We start from the raw sequence: 20,278 nt of genomic DNA on the forward strand, positions 1-20,278 counted from the left end.
CACTTATTTTTCCAAATAGTTTACATAGTATTGGAATTAATTATTTTTTAAATATTTGGTAAAATTCACTTGTAAATCCATCTGATCCTGGAGATTTTTTCTTAGTGACTTCTTTGATGGCTTGTTCAATTTCTTTTTCTGAGATGAGGTTATTTAAGTATTTTATCTCCTCTTCTGCTAATCTGGGCAATTTACATTTTTTTTAATAAATATTCATCCATTCCATTTAGATTGTCGGATTTATTAGCATACAGTTGGGCAAAATTGCTCCTAATTATTGTTTCAATTTCCTATTCATTGGTGATGAATTCACACTTTTCATTTTTGATAAGGGTAATTTGATTTTCTTCTTTCTTTTTTTTTAATTGAATTACCCAAAGGTATGTATATTTTATTGGTTGGTTTTTTTTTTTATAAAACCAGGTCTTACTTTATTTATTAGTCCAATAGTTTTCTTACTTTCAATTTTATTCATCTCTCCTTTGATTTTCAGAATTTATAATTTGGTATTAAATTGAAGGTTTTAAATATTTTTCCCTAGCTTTTTTAGTTGTCTGCCCAGGTCATTGATCTCTTTCTCTATTTTATTCATGTTAGCATTTAAAGATATAATTATTTTCCTAAAAACTGCTTTGGCTGCATACCATAAGTTTTATTATGTTGTCTCATTATTGTAGTCCTCTTTGATGAAATTATCAATTGTTTTGATGTTTGACCCACTCAATCTTTAGGATTAGATTACTAAGTTTCCAATTGATTTTTAGTCTGTCTTTCCATGGCCCTTTATTACATGTAATTTTTATTGAATCATGATATGAAAAGGATGCATTTAATATTTCTGCCTTTCTACCTTAGATTGTGAGGTTTTAATGCCCTAAAACATAGTTAATTTTTTTGTTTTATTTTTTGGAGGGCAATTAGGGTTAAGCAACTTGCCCAAGGTCACATAGCTAGCTTTTGTATTAAGTATCTGAGGCCGAATTTGAACTCAGGTCCTCCTGACTCCAGGGCTGGTGCTCTACTCACTGCACCATCTAGGTGCCCCAACATGGTTAATTTTTATGTAGATGCCATGTGCCACTGAGAAAAAAAGTATATTCCTTCTATCTCCATTCACTTTTCTCTTGAGATCTATCATATCTAACTTTTCTAAAATTCTATTCACCTCCTTTACTTCCTTTTGGTTTATTTTGTGTTTATGTTTTTCTAGTTCTGAAAGGGGGGATGGAGGTCCTCCACTAGTATAGTTTTGCTCTCCATTTCTTCCTGTAACTCACTTAGCTTCTCCTCTAAGAATTTGAATGCTATACCACTTGGTACATACATGTTTAGTATTGATATTACTTCATTGTCTATTTTATCATTTAGCAAAATGTAGCTTCCTTCCTTATCTCTTTTAATTACATCTATTTTTGGTTTTGCTTTGTCTGAGATCAGGATTTTTATGACTGCTTTTTTTAAAACTTCAGCTGAAGTATAATATATTCTTCTCCAGTCTTTTGCCTTTATTTCATATATATATATATATATATATATATATATATATATATATATATATATATATATATATATATATATATATATATATATATATCTGCTTCAACATGTAAACAATATATTGTAGGATTATGGTTTTTATTCATGCTGCTATTTGCTTATGTTTTATGGAAGAGCTCATTCCATTCACTTTCATGGTTATGATTACTATGTCTTTGTCTCCATACTATTTCCCATTTTTATACTTTACTGTCTCCCATCACCCTTTTCCTGCTCACCAGTGATGGGTTTCTGACCACTGCCTCCCTCAATCTGCCCTCCTTTCTTTCAGTGCCTCTACCTTTTCTTTTCTCTTTCTCTTACTACTTCTCCCCTTCCTTTGATTCACCCTTTCCCTTTTCTTTCTTTCTCCTTTCTCCTCCTACTTCCCTGGGAAAAAAATATTAATTGTGTGTGGATAGGTCAAGCCAAAATAATAGAAATGATAATTCTTCCTAAACTAACTTATTTATTCAGTGCCATGACAATCAAACTAACAGGGCTAGAAAAAAGAAAAAGAAAACTTATCTGGAAGAACAAAAGCTCAAGAATATCAAGAGAATTAATGAATAAAAATGCAAAAGAAGGTTGTCTCCTGTACCAGATCTCAAACTGTATTATAAAGTCATAATTATCAAAGAATCTAGTACTGGATAATAAATAGAGTAGTAGATCAGAAGAATAGATTATGTATAAATTACATTATAGAACTAACTATAATATTCTAGTATATGAAAAACCCAAAGACCCAAGCTTTTTTTTTTTAACAAAAAACTCATTATTTGACAAAAATTTCAGAAAAAACTAGAAAACAGTATGGCAGAAACTAGGTATAGCTTTTTTTTCCTCACACTGTATACATCTGATACTGTGGGAAACAAAAGGAGGAATTCTATTTCCACAGGATTAGAACTACTCCCAGCTTTGCGTGATAACAGAATGTAAGTCAGAGGTGACTGGTTCTAATCAAAGCTGTGACCTAGAAGAACTAGGCTTCTGATCAAGTAAAAGGTTAGAAGCTCGTACACATACTCAACTAGCGTTTGAGGGGGAACATATTAAGTAAGAGAATATAAAGTGGGTGGTTCAAGAAGTTGCCTCTAGTCAGTGGATAGCAAGGATGAAAATTTGAATTGGAAACAGCATATAAATGTTTACATTTGTCTGAGCAAGTGTACTCTCTGTTCAGGAGGGACACATTCACTAGGAATGTAAAATTAAATGAGAACTTGCCTGACTTGACAAGTATTGTTCTTTCCAGAATGAGCATGTCTCTCACAATTTGGGGGCTTGTCAAAGGGAATTAAGATTAAAAAGGGGAACCCACTATGGAGAACTGAAAGTGCTCTGCTGGTTGCCAACAGCCAGAATATCTGCAGATGGGAGCTTACCATCTTCGAACTGCTAACTTCCCAGGAGTATTTTATTTTTGAAATTGCTGTGAACCTAGGAACATAGGTAAAATAATAAGAGACATATATCTGCAGCAACCAGAATCCCCAGCGCAGTTCTCTTGGTGCATAAATTGTTAAGCATTTAACCCTCTCTAGTTTCTAAGGTGCAGAAAAGTAGAATGAAATTGGTAAGTATATATATATATATATATATATATATATATGTGTGTGTGTGTGTGTGTGTGTGTATAAATTTATTTGTAATGTAAAGGAAGATGGAGGTTGTCTGAGTGAAAAGAAAGCAAAAATTTCACCCTGTCTTTCCCCTACCCACCACCCCAAAACAGCAATCCCACTGTATACCCCCTCCCCCAATCTTCTCTCTCCTATATCCTCCCCCATACCCCCTCCAACTTTCCAGTAGGGCAAGATGGATCTCTATACCCCAGTGCCTGTATATCTTATTTCCCAGTTGCATGCACAAAAAATTATGTGTGTGTATGTGTGTGTATTAAACATTTGATTTTAAATCTTTGGATTCCAGATTCTTTCACTTCCTCCCTCATCACTCATCCTTACTGGGAAGATAAGCAATTCGATATAGTCGTACATGTGTAGCTATGCAAAACATGTCCATAGTGGATATATTGTAAAAGATTGACTATATTTTCCTCCATCTTATCCCACCCCCACTTGTTCTATTCTTTACTTTGACCCTGTCCCTTTTGAAAAGTGTGTGCTACCAACTTCCCTCCCCCCCCAACCTGCCCTCCCCTCTATCATCCCCCATCTCATCCCTTTCTGCACTACTCTCCTATAGGGCAAGATACCCTATTTAGTGTATATATAATTCCCTCCCTAAGCCAAATTCAATGAGAGTAAGGTTGACCCATTCCATTTTACCTTCCTGTTCTTCCCCTCCACTGTAACAGTTTTCCCTTGCCACTTCTATATGAATTAATTTACCCCATTCTGTCTCTCACTATATCTCCTCTCATTATATTCCTCTCTCACCTCTAAATTTCATGCTTTAAGTATCATCCCTTTCTATTCAATTAGTCCTGTGACCTCTGTCTATGTATACCTGTACACATATATACACACACTCACATATGTATTCATACACCCATACACCCTCCTATATAGACATATGTTTGTATGTATACACATATATATATATATATATTCCTTTCAACTATTCTCACACTGAGAAAAGTTTCATAAGTTACAATTATAATTTTTCCATGTAGGAATGGAAATAGTTCAATTTTAATAAGTTCCTTATGGTTTCTTTTCCCTGTTTACCTTCTCATGCTTCTTTTGCTTCTTATATCTGAATATCAAATTTTCTATTCAACTCTGGTTTTTTCATTAAGAATGCTTGAAAGTCCATATTTCATTGAATGACTATATTTTCCCTTGAAACATGATGCTCAGTTGTGCTGGGTAGGTGATTCTTGGTTTTAATCCTAGCTCCTTTGACCACCAGAATATCATGTTCCAAGCCCTTCAATCCCTCAGTGTAGAAGCTTCCAGATCCTGTGTTATCCTGATTGTGTTTCCACAGTATTCAAATTGTTTCTTCTTGGCTGCTTGTAATATTTTCTCCTTGACCTTGGAACTCTGGAACCTGGTTATAATATTCCTAGGACTTTTCTTTTGGGTATCTTTTTCAGGAGGTGATTGATGGATTCTTCCAACCTCTATTTTGCCCTCTGGTTCTAAAATATCAGGGCAATTTTCCTTGAGAATTTCTTGAAGAATGACTTCTAGGTTCTTTTTTTTATCTTGGCTTTCAGGTAATCCAATAATTTTTAAATTATCTCTCCTGGATCTATTTTCCAGGTCAGTGGTTTTTCCCATGAGATATTTCACATCACCTTCTATTTTTTTTTATTTGTTAGGATCTGTTTAATAATATCTTGATTTTTCATAAAGTCACTAGCTTCCATTTGCTCCAATCTAATTCTGAAGGAATGATTCTCTTCAGTGAGCTTTTGAGATTCTTTTTCCATCTGGCAAATTGGGCTTTTTAAGGCATTGTTCTCCTCATTGGTTTTTTGAGCTTCTTTTGCCATTTGAGTTAGTCTGTTTTTTAAGGTGTTATATTCTTCAGTCAGGTTGTTGACTCTTTTCATGATTTTCTTGCATCATTCTCATTTCTCTTCCCAATTTTCCTCCACTTTTCTTACTTGGTTTTCAAAATTCTTCTTAAGCTCCTCTATGGCCTGCAACCAGTTAATATTTTTCTTGGAAGCTTTTGGTGCAGGAGTTCTGAGTTCATTTTATTCCTGCCATTCCATGCTTTGATCCATTTTGTCCCCAAAAAAGGAGTCCAGAGTCAGATTGCTGTGCTTGATTTGTTTCTTTTGCTTGCTCATGTTGCCACTCAATTACTTGACTTTTGAGCTTTTTGCCACAGTAGAACTCTGCTTCCAGAGAGGAAAGTTTTGTCCCAAATCACTGGGGTTTTCTCAGCTGCCAGAGCCATTAGTTGGGTGCCCTCTCTGAAGCCCCCACTGGCTCTGGCACATGGGTCATGCACCCCAGGACCTCCACCATAAAGAGCAATACAGATCCAAGCAAGAGCAATTACCCCTCAGACTGGTTGATTGGTCCCCCTACAATCTGCAGGCCAGTAGCTCTAAAGCTGCCATGTGATGCAGCAGCCAGTGGTGCCTCAGCCACTTCTCCCTCCAGTGGCAGAGGCTGGACTGAACTCCCAGACCCCCCTCAAATAGAGGATTTTTAAAAAAGAATTGGGGAGATGTTGGCATGTTTGTAGAAAGTAATTATCAAAGATGAGAAGGAGATTAAACTATGCAGGGGGCAAGCTCCAAGAGAAGAAAAGAGAAGGCAGGATTCTAGGACATGAGTAGAAATATTGGTCTTGCCAAGGTAAAGAAAGAATCAAAGGAGGAGAAAATCAGAGATGATGTCAAGAGACATTGAGGTGGCAAATATGGAGTAAGGGGGAACACATGACAGAGGGACTCACTTTTCTCTCTAACAAGAACGCAAGATCTTTGGCTTAATTATACCTCTTTGTTGAACTTGACTAAAAACTGTTTCTCCAAGATCCAGTGACCTTGGTAGTGCCAAGCCTTTATCTTTACTAACTTTTCACCATTATTTTCTTTCATAGCTTTCATAAGGATATTATTCTTATGCATGAACTTTGTTGCTAGGAAGTTAAGTGATGTAGTATATAGAGAATTGAACCTGGAGTTTGGGGAAGACCTGAGTTCAAATTCACCCTCTGATACTTACCAGTTATTTGACCCTAGTTAGTGCCTTAACCTTTATTTGCCTTAGTTCCCTCATCTGTAAACTGGGTAATAATAATAGTACCTACATCCTAGAGTTATTGTGAGAATCAAAAGTATATGATATTTTAAAGTGCTTTACTAACCTTAAAGTGCTATATTAATGCTGGCTATTAGCTATTTTTATTTTATCTAGTTGCATAAAGTGTTATTTTTGGTAATTTTATATAAATCAGCATTTCTTTTATCAGACAGTGAAATGAAGAGAGAAAAATACCATATTGGAATAAAGGTCCTCATTTCCTGTGGTTATGCTTTGCAAGAGAGGTGTATTTCAGCATGATGTAAACTTAGTTTAATGCTATGTATATAATCAGTGATTGCTAGAAAGGAAAACTCATTTACCTCATAGGAGATTCAACACTACATCAGTGGATACTCTATTTCCCTGAAATGATGATAAGTATGTCTTTCATATATTAATTTCCAAATTAAAACCGAATTTCACGTTGTTTTAAGTGGTATTTATTTGTATTTTGGTTTGGACTTATAAACAAATATATAAAAATGCAAACTACAGAAATATAGCTTTATATAGTTCATATCTTTTCTCATGCATAAATTATAAAAGACTTTTCTGCCTTTGATGGTTAGGTCTTACCAATCAAACTCTTGAAGAGCAGGATACATGGCTGATCGTGTTTTATGAAGTTTTACAGATTTTTTTTTCTTTTTCTGAAATATTTATTCATTTGTTTTTCAACAGCTCTGAAATTTTTTGATCATCATGGAAGTGTAAACTTTAAAAAACATGAACTTGTAGATATGGAATGACATATTCACATTCAGTTGAAAAACACGGACATCCATTTGTCATTCATCAGCTCTTCTCAATGAAAGATGTTAAGTATGTTACCGTGAAATTGACAGATTATCAGGAGACAAAAACAAATCTATTGTCATTATATTGGGACAACATTTCAGACCCTTTCCCATTGATATCTTCATATGAAGGGCCATCAATATCCAAAGGGCCATTGTGCAATTACTTTTGAGAAGCCCAGACACCAAAGTCATCCTCAAAGCTGAAAACATAAGGGAGATGTACCTTGACACTGAGAGATTTAGTGACTTTCATGGCTATATTCAGTATCTTCTTATGAAGGCCATTATCCAAAACCTCAATGTAGGTGTCATTGATGTGTGGGACATGACTATTGCATATGGCACAAACAATGTGCATCTGCCCAACCATGTTGTTGAAAATCAGATTAAAGTGTTCTTAAATTATGTCTGCTAAGGGACAGATGAAGAAAATCACCAGGATCATGCTCTGCAGATGTAATAGATTTACCTGATACATTTCACAGCCAGAGAGAACCCCATTTAAAGGAATAATTCCAAACTTCCATTGAGTAAATTTATTAGAGAAGATGGTACTCAGAGAATAGAAATTTAAATGATTAAAGTTTTGAAAAATATCTCTAAAGAAAGTTTATAGGAAAAAGTAAAGCCATTTTTAAGCCCATGAAATATTATTTTGAGGGTGAAGCAAACTTAAATGAGAGAATAAGGTACTTCTGGAACTACATTAGTCATGCCATATGAAGAACTCCTACTATTCTTGTCAGTAACTCAACCTAAGCACCCAGCAAAATATGCCTATGCTATCTTCAAATATAGCAAGCATATCATCCATGCCCTTATCCAAGTCATCGATTATAAACACAATAGCACAGGACCAAAGTAGGTCACTAGGACACTCTAGCTACGACATCCTTCTAATTGTCAAATTCACTTATATATGACTACCACATAGGTCACTCAGGTAGTTTCAAATCCTTCCAAATGTATATTCATCTTGTTGACGAGAATGGCAAAAGGGAAAGGTATTTACTTCCAGTGTAGACAGGAATAGGGAAGTCTGTAAAGAATAACTAATGGGCAATGGGATCTCTAAGGAAGAACAAGTACTTAAAGGTTCTTGTAGAATTATCAGAAAGTTGAGTCAATGATCTCTGAAGGGTCATTTGGAAGAAAAAAAATCATTCTTCCAAAGGCAATGGAGGCCCATATAATACTGTGCTAGGTTTGGTAAGTAGGTCCCAGAAAGGCAAAGGTAACATTGCCAAACCAAATTAAGAGAGGTAGTCTGGAGTAGTGGGGGAAAAGTGATGAATCTAAAATCAGAATTACTTGGGCTTTATTTCCAATTTTGACATATATATTCAATCTGGTAATGATGAACAAGTCAATTTCTCTGGGCTTCTCTTTCCTCTTCAACAAAAATGGAATCAATGATTACTTTAAAATATTCCTCATAGCTCTGTTTGCAAGCATAAATGTGTATATCTCTTACTCCCTTAAGTCTGGGAGCCAAAGAGCTCCCCAGACTTGTAGCCTTGGCAGGACATTGGATTAGTGTTACGCTTTTTCCATAAAATGCAGTTTCCTTAAGTCTCACATTCACAAAGTAATTCATATCTACACTTTGGGCTTTGAGGGATTTTCCATTTTTAAACCATAGAAGACATTAAAGGGCAATGCAGCCATATCTCCAACGGGTTTACCTGTCCCAGGTTGTAGATAGTGCTATAGAGTAAGGTAGTCTTTTCTCTATCCTCTCTTCAAACAACCAAGGATGCTTCACTCTAAACAGCTCCCAGCAATGATACCATTCCTCCAGTCAGATCAGCTCACCAGTATCAATTATAAATCCTATAGTCAGCTGGTCATAGCTCAGCTTAGGTCACAACATCTGCTTTTGGTTTCTCCCTTTGCTTTGTGCTCTTGTCTTCCAGCTTCTTGAATCCATCAGCTCTCTTTCTCTATGTCTCTTTCTCTCTCTGTCTCTGTCTCTCTGTCTCTGTCTCACTCTGTCTGTCTCTGTTTCTCTGTCTCTGTCTCTGTCTCTCTCTGTCTCCCTCTCTCTCTGTCTTTCTCTCTCTCTCTGTCTCTCTCTGTCTCTCTCTCTCTTTCCCTCTCTCTCTGTCACTCCTGACTTTTGATATCTTGGCTTCTAAACCTGAAACATTTGTCTTAGCTTTTCACTTAACTTCTCCCTCATATCAGGCATACCAACACCTCCTGCCCCACAAACATCAACTTCTTTTCACATATGTAGCCACAGACCAAGTTCAACCACCTCAAGCCTGAACTGCTATGACAGCTGTAAAATTGGTCTCCTTGTTTCTAGTCTCACCAGTTCAATCTATCTTCTACACAGCTGGTAAAATAATTTTCCATAAGTGTCTCTCATACTCAACAGACTTGAGTGGTTCTCTACATTTGAGATCAAGTAAATATAATGTCTTCTGATTAATCCCCTCTTACCTTTCCAATCTGTTTATAATTTATTCCCTTCTACACATTCTAAAATCCTTCCATATTAGCTTACATGTTAGTCTTACATAACCCATTACTTTGTACCAACTTTCCTCCATGTTTGGAATGTCCTTCTTCCTTGTTGTTGCCTCTTATTATCCCTATCTTCCTTCACAACTCACTTCAAATGATTTCTATAGGAAACTTTCACCAATTCCCCATGCCCCACCCTAAGCCACTAAAGCCTTTCCTTCTAAGGTTAACTCCAATTTACTCTGTATAAATTTTGCATGCATCTACTTATTAAGATGCTATTCTGCCCTCTAGAATGTAAGCTCCTTGAGAGCAGTGGCTGGGTTGTTGTTTTTTTTAACTTTATTTTCCCCAAAATTCAATTTTCTTTTTTTCAAGAAGAATTTATCTGCTCTCCATCACTCCTGGTGAAGAATTAAAAAAAAAACCAACCTTATAACAAATAAATATAGTGGGGGCAAAAACAAAAACAAATTCTGCATTAAACATCCAAAAATGTACTTCTTATTTCTGCTTCTTCAGTCTATGACTTCTCTTCCAAGAAGTGGGTAGTGCACTTCATTTGTGATTCTCTGGAATCAAAATTGTCATTAAATTGGTCAGAGTTCTAAAAGCTTTCAAAGTTGATTTTTTTCAGTATAATGTTATTGTTATATAAATTGTTCTCCTAGTTCTGCTCGTTTCACTCTATATCAGTTCACAGAGGTCTTCCCAGTTTCCTGTCAAACTGTCCATTTAATTATTTCTTATAAATCAACAATATTCTATTTATACACAATATTATATTTAAGCATCATGCAATAAGTTGTCATATCCCTAGTTTCCACAATTATTCTACTAAGAAAAGAACTGCTATAAATTTTTGTGTATATATACACACATGTATGTGTGTACATAATACATACACATATACATATGTGTATGTGGGCATATACGCATATATCTATACACATATACATGTGTGTATATCTATATACATATCTATATATGTGTGTATATTTATATCTCTAGATATAGTTGTAGAGATATGTATATATACATATACAGAGAGCCAGAGAGAGAGTTAGCTGGTTGAGTTTTTTTTTTATCTCTTTGGGGTATATTCCTGGTAGTGGCATCAGTATAATTTAGTGACTTTTGAGGTAGAGTTCAAAATTGCTTTCCAGAATGACTAGATCAATTCCCAGACACACTAACAATGCTATTAATGTACCTGTTTCCCTAAAGTCTCCCTAACAATGATCAATTTTTTATTTTGTCATCTTTGCCAATCTGATGGGTTGGAGGGTGGGTACCTGAAAAGTGCTTAATTTGATTATCTGTCAGGTACCTTGTTATTTACATGTTGTCTCAAGAGGACAGTGACCAGTTTTTTGGCTTTCTTTGTATCCACAGGGCTTATCCCAGTGCCTGACACATAGGAAGTACTTAATAAATGCTTGTTGATTCATTGATAACAGCCCTTAATGAGAAATAATTGCTGGAAATATTTTCCCCAATTAGCTACTTCTCTTGCAATCTAAAATGCTTTGATTTTGCTCGTGAAGTATCATTTTAATTTATGTAATAAAAATTGTCCATAATGTCTTCTATGATTACTTTTGTTCCTTGTGTCATTAATAATTCTCCTAGTAATGGCATTTTGAGATGCCATATTATATCATTAAACAGTAGTTTTCACAATTATTTGGTACTGGATAAAATTTTAAAAGGAAGTTAAGGAAAAATAGATCAAATAGAATCAGAAACTATTAAGCTCAATAACTTAGTTACAAATACGAAAGGAAACATAATTGATTTGGGGAATTTTTTTTCCTATTTGTCACGTACTGCTAGTAAAATTAGAAAACAGTTTGGCAGAAATTAAGATTAGATCAATATCTTATACAATATACCAAAGTAAGCTCAAAATGGATCTCTTTTCTGGGAATTAAAGGTAATGCTATAAAAAAATTAAATAAAAGATAACCAAGCAAATCAGTTACCCTTCATAGTATGGTTAGAATGTAATTCTTTTCCAGACAAGGGATAAAGGTGAACACTAAAGATAAAAAAGATAATTTTAACTATATAAATTTGAAAAGCTTTTGCATAAAAAAATTAGTGCAATAAGGAGATAAAGGGAAACTGTCAATTAGGAAAGTTTTACATTAAATATGTAATTGTATATAAACATTTGATAACCAAGATTTATACATATATGTATGTATACATGTATACATACATGGGCAGCTATATATGTATGTGTTTATCTATAGATATAGATATACACATATATTACTTAAAACTATTTCCCAAAGGATGTCAAAACATTTGAACAGTTCTCAAAAGAATTGCATACTATTAAGAGTCATAGAAAAGAAAGCTTCAAATAAATAACAATAATATAAATACAAACAAAAATAATTATGAGATTTTGCTTTTCTACATAATAAATTCATAAGGATGACAAAAATTAAAATTTTTTAGTGTTAGAGAGGTTGTGGAAAGACAGGCAGAGGATTATACTGTTTATGGAATTGTAAATTGGTCCAACCATTTTGGAGTGCAGTTTGGAATTATGATGAGAATGTGACCAAGGCTAAGAAGTGGAAATTTAGGGGATGCCCATCACTTGGGGAACAGCTGTACAAGTTGTGGTATATGATCATAATGGGATATTATTTTGCCATAAGAAATGATAAACAGGATGATTTCAGAAAAACCTGAAAAGACCTGCATGAACTGATACAAAGTGAAGTGAACAGAGCCAGAAGAACATTGTAAATAATAGCAACAATATTATATGATGAATAATTGTGAATAACTTAGCTGTTCTTAGCAATCCAATGATCCAAGACAATCCCAAAGGACTCATGATGAAGCATGCTATCTAATTCCAGAGAAAGAACTGATCACCTCTAAATACAACCCAAAGCATACATTTTTTACTTTCTTTTTTTTATTCAAGTTTCTCACACACACACACACAAAATGACTACTATGTAAATGTTTTACATGATTGCACAGATATAACCTATATCATATTGCTTGCCTTCTTAGGGAGGAGGAAAGGCAGAGGGAAAGATAGAATTTGTTGGCTCAAAACTTGAAAAAAAAAGTTTTAAGATTGTTTTTACATGTAATTAGGGAAAATAATTTTTTTAAAAGAGTGACCCGACATTTCTATATCATTTAGCCCAGAGATCCTACCACTAGACAAATCCCAAGGGACACCAAAGACAAAAAGAAAAGCCCCATGTATGCTAAAATACTTATAACATCCATTTTTGTAGTAGCAATGACGTAGAAACAAAATAGGTGCCTAGCAATTGAGGAATCACTTAATCAAGTCATGGGCTATGGTTTTAATGGCATGTAATGTAATATAAATTTAATTAAGTGCATTATGAAAAAGGATAAATATAAGGATATAGAGAAGCATAGAAAGATATGAATAATACAGAGTGAAATAAGGAGAACCATGAAAATAATGTATCTGATGACTATAGTAATATGAAGGGAAAGAACAAAAGTATAGAAACTTAGGACTCTGTAACTACAATAACCAAACTTTGCCCCAAAGAAGAGATATGAGAATGTATTATCCTCCCTTAATTGTTGAGTACCAAATGGGTATGGAAAATTGTCTATAATGTTGGACTTTGTTGTTGTGTTGATTAGTTTATGTGGATTGCTTTTTTTCCTCTTTAGTTTTTATTCTTTATTATAGGGAATGGATCTCAAGTTTGGGGGAAGTATTTGGAAACTGAGGTGATATAAAAACAAAAGGTCAATAAAATTTTGTAAATAAATGTCTCTCCCTAGCCATAGTTGTTCAGGGGACCACCTTTCATTCTGTAATTTTTTATAATGTGATCTTAATATATTTAAGTCATATGTCTATTTTGAGGTTACTGTGTAAAATGTAAGTCAAAATGCAACTTAGTTAACTGATTTCCAGTTTTCTTGCCATTTTCATTGAATAGATGTCATTTTCACCCAACACTCATGTTTTTGGATTTAGCAAAACCTAGACTTCTATGTTTAATTGCTTCTGGGTTGTGCTGACAATCTATTTTACTGATCAATATTTTTTATCTTAAAAAAATAATACTAAATGGTTCTGATGATTGAATTATGTGTAATTTGAGAACAAGAGATAGTATGTTTCCTTCATTCCTACTTTTTTTTCTTGGTTCCATTGAGATTTCTTAGAGATTTTTTTTATTTTGTGTCCAGTTTAATACAGTAATTTATATTGGCATGCACTAAATCTATAAAGTAATTAGGATGTAGTTTTCCTTTGATTTCCTTTTGCCAAAAGTTCTTCCACATCTGTATTTTCTAGTTATAAAACTGCCATTCTCTTTTGTCAATATCTCAAGTCCTTGGTTTAGTCATCTGTAAAAATGAAGAGAATAATAGTACCTACTTCATAGGATTGTTGTGAGGATTAAATGAAATAATATGTATGAAGCAATTTGCAAACCTTAAAGTATTATAGAACTGTCAGCTATTATTGGTATACTTTCTGTATTTTGAACTGACTATTCTATAATTTGACTTACTGATTTATTTTTTGAGAGTTCTGATTTCTACCTTAATTTCAGTCTTAATTTTCTTTTCAAAATTTGATTTCTATTTTGAATCATTCCAGAGATTCTTGTTTTTCCATGATTTGAGGAGGACCTCAGAATTTGTCTCCTAACTTTCTTTCTTTCTCTTTTTTTGGGGGTAGGATTTTTATATCACAGTTTATCAGAGCACGATTTCTACATTGTGTTGTGACTTTTCCTAATGTACCTATTTTTTGTTTTTTCTTTATATATGTTACTGCTGATTTTTCTGCTCAGACACTAGATGGATGGTTCTACAGCCCTCTGCCCCCTTTTTTCTTGATCAGGTAGCCTTGCAACAGGCTTTCACAAAACTTGGTCTTTCCTCAATGTATGGTGGGGCATTTAATCCTAAGTAGACACAAAAAATTAGACAACTTCAAAGATCCTCTACATGAAAGGGTGGAAGTATCTGGCTTGTTCCTCAATATGTGAAAACTCTTGGAAAAGGGAACCACTGCATCATGGTTCATACTTCACACCTTCTCTCAGCATGGAAGTTTGGCTCTATACTACTGGTTTTCTACCCCTATTATATACCTTTCTAGTAATGGGGCTAGAATAACTCATTACTCCACCCATATTTAGGGATGAGTATGGGGTGGTCAGACTAAGTTAATACCTAGAGGAAAGTGGTAGAAACTACCACAGCCAAAGCACAACATAGAAGCCTGTTAGGTTGGTGGCAAAGGGCAGAAAGCAGTCTGGGGTTCTTCACTGAGACCTTCAATATTATTTCAGTGTGCTTTAAAAGCATGATGATATAGCAAAGAAGTGGAAATTAAGGGTGTGCTCATCAAGTGGGGAATGGCTGAACAAGTTGTGGTATATGCATGTTATGGAATACTATTGTACAATAAGAAACGAGGAGCAGATCGACTTCATATTTACCTGGAGAGGCTTATACAAACTGATTCTGAGTGAGAAGAATAGAGTCAGGAGGAATTTGTACACAATTACAGACAACGTATGTGTGACAACCAATTTTGATAAATTAAACTCTTCTCAGCAATCCAGAGACATAAGTCAACCCCAAAAGACTCATGATGGAGAGAGATGTTTACATCCAGAGAAAGAACTGAGATTGAACTCAGATTAAAGCAAACTACCTGCCCTTTTTCTTTTTCTTGTTTGGTTTTGTTTCCTCTTTCCCATTATTCATTCCATGTGAGACAATCCTTCTTTATAACCTGACTAATGCCTAATGTGAAAGTATTTGCAGATACTATACTTGATTGTATGCCACCTGAGGGGGCGGGGAGGGAGAGAAATTTTGAAACTCAAGGAATTGTGGTAATGAATCTTGTAAACTAAAAGTAAACAAATTAATGAAGACCAAAAAACAAACTCTGCTGGGGTCACATAGTGAGTAAGTGTATGAGGTCAGATTAGAAACCAGGAAGAAGAATCTTTCTGACTCCAGGCCTGTCACTCAATCTACTGTTCCACTTAGTTGCTCATACTGACACAGAGTAGGTACTTAATAAATGCTTATTGAATTGGGAAAAAAAAGCATGATGATATTTCTCACTTTTTGTGTGACAATTTTAATGACATGTCACATATTTAATTATATGTAATATATGAATTATATATGATATATAAATATAATTATATATTTAATGACACATTATGTGAATTTTAATCTGGTGCATTGCTTGTTAACTTGAAGTTGTGGGGGAGGGGAAGGAATAATTACTTTGTACTATGTTAAGTGCTGTTCAAATATAATTTTATTTTATCCTCACAGAGACCCTGCAAGGTAGGTGCTATTTATTACTCCTATTTTACACTTGACAAAACTGAGGCAAATATAAATTAATTGGCTTACCTAGGGTGATAAAGCTAGTAAGTGTGTCTGAGGCCAAATCTGACCCCAAGTCTTCCTGATTCCAGGCTGCACGCTTTATTCACTGCACTGCCTTGCTTCCTTGTAGGGTTTGGGAATTATACTGAGAAAGTTTTCTCCAGCATCACATGCTTTCATGCTTCATAGGGATGAGATATATTTTCACAAGTCCACAAAGGATGAAATTAGGACCAAAAATGGAGGGATAAAGTAATAGCAGAAACCTATTACTTTCAAAAGCTATTGAAGATTTTTGGTCATCACTGGTGTTCCTTATCGTCCTTCGACCTTCAGTGCTTAGTATCAATACCTTACATATGGTAAATACCTAATAGGGTTATCCATTTTGACAAGTTCGTTGGATTTAGGGTCAGAGGATCTAGGTTTGAATGTTAGCTCTTCCTTATGATCCATGTGACTTTTTAACTTTCTGTTTCTTCATCAGTTAAATACGGAGTATATAGTAGGTAAACCTTATGGAATCTTTCAGGTCAAAATTATGATCCTAGAGTAATTTTTTTTCAAGCTTGGGTAGTTTATTTTTGACACACGACTTAGCACTCAAATTATAATTAGAGGAGCATATTTGGATATGTTCAGGATACAGATAAATAGTTCTTCATATTTCTGTGTTTGGAAAGACAAAAAGGAGAAACTCCAACCATAATCCTTTTTGCTATGTGTTAATAACTTCATAATAACATTCTATCTAATGGTTTGATAGTAGAGAAGATTGAAGAAATTGGCTGAAATAAAAGGTTTAGGGTTTCTGTGGAGTTCTTACATCTTTCCTTCTCCTGACCCAACTACCAACTTTGAGGCAAGAAGTGGGCAAGGGACTTAAAATCTCTGTTGGTGCAGCTATTATTATACCAGCTATATATTGCACTACATGCTATATTATACCAGCTATACATTACACCAGCTATTATTAGTTCAATTTCTAGACTTAGAGCAATTGGAGCAGTGACAAATATAATCATTCTTTAATTTATAAATTTCTCCGTTCCCTATAAACCCTTTTCATAGGGTCATGAAATCAGAGTTCAGGTGATACCCTTTCTGAGTAAATTTTCTTGATTAAAATTAGTAAAAACAAAGTTATTCATGTGAGCAACACTGAAAAAGCATCCACACCCTTGTAGAAACAAAGGAGATACTCAGTTGGAAAAAAATGGTTGAAGTATCCTGTTTCCCAACATCTAATTTACATATGACTGAAATAAGAACTTTTAGACTAAAAACTGGGAAACCCTGCTACCTAGAATTATTTGGTGAATACAAGACAAACATATATTTCCTATGTGTTGCTTGGCTGACTGAAATGTGAATTTTGGCTTCTTACCATACGATAGAGGTGAGTCTTTTCCCACAAGAGACCCTACTTTAGAGTGTAAATTGGTCAAAATCAGACATCTAAAGTGGATATGAAGAGAATCTTCATAGCTGGTTCCAAGAAGCAACTTTATAAGTACATACCTGGAAGACTCCAGACTTCAATGTATTGCCATTTGTTTTTTTAGGATAACTGACTGGAGGAAAAGCTTTGCTGCTTATAAGAACTGACTGAGAAGGAACTTAATATTTGACATTTCTCTGCACTGCTATCTACTACCTGAGAGGTAGAAACCCAACCAAGGAAATAGATCTGGAAAACCTCTGCATATTCTAGGCTTAAAGGAAATGCTTTCCCCAAATGAGTATAATGCTATCTCAGATATTAGTTAAAGGAGTAGACTTTTAAAAAGCTCTGAAGTTCCTAGGCTTAGGGTTTTAGCTTTATGTTGGAAATGCATAATGCTACCTCATGCGCCCAGTCAAAGGAGTAGAGCTCAAAAAGCTCTTCAGTTCTAGGTTTAGAGTTAAGTTTTGAATGAGCTTAACACTTCTATTGGTAGCACAGAAGAGGAGGAGCCTAGACACATTATTCAAGCAGTCCTGCCCAGTAGAAAGTGATAGACCCAGAAAAGGGGCAACCTGCATGTAGGTAGCATCCGAACAGCAAAAACACTTCATCCCTCAGGAGAATGGAGAGAGTCAAAAGATGAATAGTTTGACTTCTCAGTGACTTCTGGTGCAGACTATCTCTGAGGGAGACCAGAGACATCAAGCATCACAATTCATAGGTGTGAGTTGCTCTAGGTACATATGTTCCCTACTCACGTGCTTCCATGCTATGGTTTTGCAAGTTTGTGTCCATTTTCTCTCATATACATTGTGTGCATTGGTGGGAGAATATGTTCCAGGCTTGTTTGCATGATACATTTGAATTATACCTGTTTTGCCCTCTGTTTAGTAAATGATTTAGTAAAAGATTAAGAGTTAATGGTGTTAGGGGCAGCTAGGTGGCACAGTGAATAGAGCACTGGCCCTGGAGCCAGGAGGACCTGAGTTCTAATGTAGCTTCAGACACTTGACACAAAAAACTAGCCATGTGGACTTGGGCTTAACCCAAATTGTCCCACCTTCCCTCCTCCAAAAAGCAAAAAAAAAAAAATTTTAAGGGGTGGTCAGGTGGCACAGTGAGTAAAAGCACTGACCTCAGAGTCGGGATGACCTGGGATCGAATCCGGGCTCTGATACTTAGTACCACACCCAGAAATAACTGGCTGTGTAACCTTGAGCAAGTTCCTTAACCCCAATTGCTTTAAAAAAAAGAGTTAATGATGTCATCCTGTCTTTCTTAGTGGGGGCTCAATAACTATTAAGTATCAGATGTGTATTTCTCCTACCATGACTTCCTTTAGAACTTTGACAGTAAGTTGCAGCAGTGTGCCCACCTCCATTGAAAAAACTACCTAGGGGGTGGCTAGGTGGTGCAGTGAATAGAGCACCAGCCCTGGAGTCAGGAGAACCTGAGTTCAAATCCAGCCTCAGACACTTAACACTTACTAGCCATGTGACCTTGGGCAAGTCACTTAAACCCAATTGCCCTCCAAAAATTTTAAAAAGAAAAAAAAAGAAAAAATACCCACCTGAAAGCATCAGTGCAAATGGGTGAGTGAGTCAATCTCATCCCAGAGGGAAGAAAGATATTTAAGAGTAATAATAACTAGAATGTATGCAGTGCTTTAGAATTTGCAAAGTACTTTACATCTGTTACCTCATTTGATACTCACAACAATCCTGTGAGGTAGGTTCTATTATTATCATCCCCATATTCCCATATTACAGATGGGGAAACTGAGGCACAGAAAGGCTAAGTGACTTACCCAAGGTCACAGCCCTAGTGAAAGTCTCAGACAGGATTTGAACTCAGGCATTCCTGACTCCAACTCCTGTAATCTATCCACTGTTCCACCTAGCTGCCTAGGATTCACATGCCATGCCTACCTGTGCTACAACATCATCTACTCTGCATGTATGCCCTTTTCGTCTGCCTTCCTCTTCATTCTTTTACCCATGTCCATTCATCAGCCTCATACCCTTCTTCTCTTACTTTTCTTCTGCTTTCAGTTTCTTTAAAATACATCAGATAAGATGTTTTCAACACTTCATCCCAACTTTTTTTTTTCCTATTTAAGGCTCTTCGTCTCCTCTTCCCTTTTTAATACTCTCTTGCCTCTACATCCTAAATTTCACCTTTCTTCTTCATGGGCACTTAAATTCATATCACTCCAGGATGTTTCTGGTGAGTTACTGGTGTATTTTGACCCAGTTACTTTTTGGCTTCTAGTAAATTGGCAACTGCAAAGGAGAAAGAATGAATTATCTGAGCAAGAAGTTGGCAAAGTTGGCTATCCAGGAAAATCTACTTTTCTCAGACATTCATTAAAATATTAGTTGAAAATCTACTGTGTACAGAGTACTGTGTGAGGTACTGAGAGAGGTTTAAAAAAATGACACCATCCCTTCCGCAAAGTATATTGTTTAGAGGCATTCTTTTATGCTTACTCCAACATGGAGTCCTAACCAGCTATCTCAGTGTTTAGGGAATATGATGAATACTCCTGTCTCAAATTGAGTGCTGAGTTACTGGATGACTAGGAGCTATCAGGGTAGAAAGGAGATATCAGAGGATCCTAAGGCTTATAATCTAGTGAGAATTATAATGTAATGGCCACTGGATAAAAATTTGAAAAATCATAAGGAATAATTTGACTGTATTAAGGGAAGTCCATTATTTTAAATATTTTTCTTTTCCTATTTTAAATTCTACCTAACTGATTGGAAATGAGTTTTTAGTTGATAAAATATTGGCTGGTTTGACATCACATTGATAAACAACAGTAGATATAATTTGTTCATAGATAACTGGGATTTGATCTGGGTTTTTTT

The 20,278-nt window shown here is 35.2% G+C and overlaps 1 pseudogene; it reads left to right on the forward strand.

Moving 5' to 3' along the window:
* The first annotated feature begins 6,455 nt into the window (after window positions 1-6,455).
* LOC138154807 (NXPE family member 1-like) lies at window positions 6,456-7,496 on the forward strand (annotated as a pseudogene).
* Window positions 7,497-20,278: the final 12,782 nt, after the last annotated feature.

Source organism: Petaurus breviceps, unplaced genomic scaffold, assembly GCF_028583685.1.
Source record: "Petaurus breviceps papuanus isolate PSGF00001 unplaced genomic scaffold, PetGlider_PUasm1.0 91133, whole genome shotgun sequence".
NCBI classification, from domain to species: Eukaryota; Metazoa; Chordata; class Mammalia; order Diprotodontia; family Petauridae; genus Petaurus; species Petaurus breviceps.